Consider the following 5,000-nt stretch of genomic DNA (forward strand, 5'->3'; position numbering starts at 1 on the left):
ACAACAATATGTATATGTATATATATGTATGTATATATAGAGAGAAATTGAGTGATATGGGAAATGATGCATATACATATATATATATATATATATATATATACATGTACATATACATATATGTAGAGAGTAATGTAAGCCTTGTAAAACATGCAAAACTGTTATACAGTATCATACATGTCGCAAGCATAATCCCATATAAAACTCAATGCGTTGAGAAGAGTAGTTATATATGTTTATTATATCACAAACGATAACCTTACTCTAAGTTTAGCCCTGGGAGGATCACGACAGTCGTGACCAGCTAAGGGCAAAACTTAGAGTAGGTAATCATTTTCTAAGTATATATACATATATATATATGTATGCATCTATGTATGTGTATATATGTATAGATACTTGTATGCGTGTATATATGTATAAATACGTGTATGCGTGTATATATGTACAGATACGTGTATGCGTGTATATATGTTTATGTATGCACGCACGCACGCACACACGCACACGTACATGTGCAACGTTTAAAAAATGACAAAGGAAAGGAATACGCAATCAGCTTCATTGTCTTACAGCTGTTTCTGTTATAGCGTTATAGGATGCAGTACAGCCAGAGATGAATGATTGTGTATCGCCTTGTAGCTTCCTCAAAACTTCAGACTGTTAATATCGCTGTGCCTAAGCGAAATTAACATTAAATTCCACAGTTATACTCAGCACATTGGAAATCCAATATATATGTTTTCTTAGTTCACTTTGAATTTAAGTAATTTGGGATGGCCTTGAAACGTTATATTACCATTTATTTTCGGATATATTAATTTCAATGATATTTTCTAAATATGGTGATACAACAGAAACGATTGTCGGTTTTGTATGGTGCATTCAACAATTAAAGATGTGAATTTCTTTATCCGTACTTTTGTTGTCTAATACTCCGAATTCTTCGAAATTTTTCCAAATGATATCTGGATCTACTTGTCATACATGAGGACTTACTTTCGGTGTATATTCTACTTGCATTTGTTGGTGCCTGATAACTTGATGAAGTTGATTTGTGCTTTATTGATATCTACCTGGATTTGTTAATCGCCCTTTTTTTTTTTACACCTCCCGTGTTTATAGTCCTTTAGAACAGTTTTCGTAACTCCTTCGCATTAACCACTTTTGTCTTGACTTGCAACCCCAAGACTTTTTTTGTTATATATGTGTCCTTGTTATTAATTGTTGTCTTCGTGTGTCCCTAAGCCTTTATTCTGTTTATTGCTTTGTCCCTCGTCCGTCCACTAACGATCGCGTTTTGTTACGCTTTGGTCCCATTCCCGGTAAGTTTCTTGTTGGAGCCTCCAGTGTGGAAGCAATATCATTGATAATGGCTGAAATTGCGTTTGACTCTCTTGCCGATAACTGATGAAGAATTGGTGGCATTCTGTGTTTTCAGTTCGCCTGTGTAATTAGTATATGTTCGTTTGTTTATTAACTACATGTCTTTTTTTTTAATTCTATATATAGGTATGTCATATTTTCCATGTGTTGTTTTTTTATTTGATCCTGAAAAGAATTATATATATATATATATATATATATATATATATATATATATATATATATATATATATATATATATATATATATATATATATATAGGGTCATGCCATAAATAATGTAGTTTTGTTTTATGTCTTTGTGCAACCATTTAGAAGTTGTATATCCTTGATGTTTTGCACATGCCGTCTGCTAATTATAAACATTACGATTATTACCTAATTCTGAGCTCCCAGAATCAGCGGTCGAGTTAAAAATAAGTTGCACTCTCCCCTTAGTATTCTGTTTTCTCTTACACTCTATGTAAATGTAAATTTATTTGTCTATGTATATAAATATCTATAAGCTTTTAGGTGTGTGTTTATCTCCTGAATATATACATCTATACCTATCTCTCTATGTATTTATATGTATGTATATGTATATAGGTATATGTATATAGGTATATATATATATATATATATATATATATATATATATATATATATACATTTCCCTTTGTTCTTAACGGTCATTTTTCACAGGAATTTTCAATTGGCCGGATAACTGAAGAGATGTTAGCGTGGGCTCCCACCCTGGCATCCGAAACTCGGAGTTTTATCACGGCTACTGATTAAGTGTCACATATTTTTACAGATATACATGTATATATATGTATTTATATATATTAAAACGTAAAATCAAACCAGTACACAAAGGATTCCGCGGCACACGTGTTTCAAGCTTTATACACAAACAGTCGTTGCACCATTATATGAGTATATAATTGATACATTTCTTTTATTAGCCACACAGGGCTCAATAAAGATGGGACAAATACAATGTAGAGCTTTTCTTTTTGGGAGGGGGAAGGAAAAAAGTAGGGGTGTGTCGATCAAAGGAGATCGTATGTGGGGAAAAAGGGAAGGGGGGGTTCGATCAAAAGGGATCAAGAAAAAAAAGCGATCAATAGCGATCGTGTATCACAGTAATGTTCTCGTGTAAAAAGAAGAGAGGACAGTTTAGGTTTAGCCGTGGAAAGAAAAGCCTACGGAAAAGACCACGGTAACCTTGGCCAATATTGTCATTGAAGAAACTATAACAGTAAGTGACTCTCTTTTGCCTTTTTTTTTTCTGGATTTTTTTCTAGTTCATATGGTTATGCTCAAGGTGGCTCCGTCATTCACACGTGCCATCCTTGCTACATTCACCCATCTTTTTTTGAAGCATTCACTAGACATCCTCTTCAGGTGATACTTGAAGAAGTTGATGAGAGATTGCCCAGAGAGGAAAGTCTTTGTCTCTAGACCTTTCAGACGCGTCCACCATACACATTCTTTCGCCATAGCCACAAGTACGATGAAAATAGCTCTTCCTTCCCGTTTAAAGGAAGGAGGCGCGACAATATTCACGATAGACTCGGCTGATAAACCAACTCGTCCCACACGCGATAGCAGTTATTCGACTTAAGCCCACAGCTCGGAAATGGTGGGACACTGTACGAGTGCGTGCAGAACGGTTTCGGGAAAGCGCGCCGCACAAACGGTGACCACACCTGTTCACCGCTGTCTACGTAGAGCCGGAGATGTCGCAGTCTCAGCGCGTGTCTGCGCATCATCAACCACGGCATGCCCAGTCCTCCTTTTAACGGGTGTTGGCAGCAAACGGATCGCCTAACCATCGGAACGCTTCCTTTCCACAAGAAGCGGAAGAGGATGCGCTCCAGCTTGGTGATGGTAGGGTCGGGACAAGGAACGACGGTCAGGCGGTAGTAGATGACGGACGCAATGTACGTGTTCGCCACCTCCGCCCGACCTTTTAGGGAAAGCTTCCTCTCGGCCCATTGCCGGGCTAGAGTGGCCACCCTTCTCGTTATCTCGTCCCAGTCCTTCTCCGTTTGGAGGTCTGGACCAAACCAGACCCCGAGCAACTCAACCGCACCGTCAGTCCAACATCCCACGACGGAGGCGCTGCTTGACGGCATGGGTTTGCTTCTCCAGGTGCCGAGCCGCAAGCCCACTGACTTATCCCGGTTGATTTTCGCTTCCGTTACCGCTTCGTAGTCTCTCAGTGTCTCGCCGACAAGCTCGACGTGCTTTTGGCTAGACACTATGACGGTGATGTCGTCCGCGTATGCCGACACGCTCGTCCCGCATCCCAACTCTCGCGGGATGCCCCTCAGCGTCGCTAGCTTCCGCAGTAGTGGCTCGAGAGTCAATACGTACAGAAGCGACGAGAAGGGGCATCCCTGACGGACCGAACGTGCAATGTCGAAGGGTCTTGATAGATGCCCATTGACGCGAACTACCGAACGGATGCCTCTGTACAAGGCAGCCATCCAGCCGCGGAAAATTGGACCGAAGCCGGCCGCTATGAGGACAGCCTCCAAGTATTGATGGTCTACCCTATCGAAAGCTTTCGATTGATCTAAATTGATCAGGGCCCCACTCATGCCAGGTTCTATATTGAAGCGCATCAGATGGAGGTTGTCATGGATGCTCCTGCTTGGCACGGCGCACGTTTTCGCCATGGCGACCAGTTTCTCGATGACAAGCGCCAACCGCTTGGCTAACACCTATATAATTGATAGAATGGATGGTTTAAAGCTATCTTCAGCCGCAAACATATTCAGTCCCAAGATTACAACACAAAGAAAAAATCACGAAGAAAAAGAGAGAGAAAAAGGAGAGAGAAAAAGGAAAGGTCCACTTTCCATAAAAGTTCTTTGTTATTCAAAAATCTGTACATATTGTACCACAGTTCACTCTACCCTCAAATAACTGAAACAAGTAAAAGAATATATATAAATTTAGAGAGAGTGAAAGAGACACATAGACAGTCAGAAATAGAGAGAGAGATACATACATACATACATACATACATGCACACACACATACATACATACATACATACATACATACATACATACATACACCCATACATACATACATACATACATACACACATACTTACATGCATATATATATATATATATTTATATATATATATATATCTTTTTACATACATGAGTATGCGTATGTGTGTGTAAGAGAGACAAGAGAAAAAAAAGAAAGTTAGAGACAGCGAGAGAGAAAGAGGGAGAGGGAGAGAGAGAGAGAGGGAGGGAGAAATATTTTAGTCGCTTTAAACATGGATTACATTCATCTTTGTATGCTTGGCTGTATTTTATCCGTTTCGATTTTCATGTTTTAATTATTAGAGTAGGGTCTTTATTCGTTTTCTTTTTAACGTGTGAATGTATATTGACATATATTGAGACAGAGACGGTGGAATAAACAGAAAAATGAATATTCTCTAGACACACGTCAAAAACATTTCGATTCAATCCTCAATGAAACGAAGAAAGTGCACAACATTGAAAGTAGGTGATAATACAAAAGTGGTTAGGTTCTATAAGCATGAATAAGTTATAAACGTGTAGGAAAATAAATTAAGGAAAAGTGTTGAAGCCACTT

The sequence above is a fragment of the Octopus bimaculoides genome, chromosome 18 (assembly GCF_046866305.1).
Source record: "Octopus bimaculoides isolate indiv1 chromosome 18, ASM4686630v1, whole genome shotgun sequence".
In the NCBI taxonomy this organism is placed as follows: Eukaryota; Metazoa; Mollusca; class Cephalopoda; order Octopoda; family Octopodidae; genus Octopus; species Octopus bimaculoides.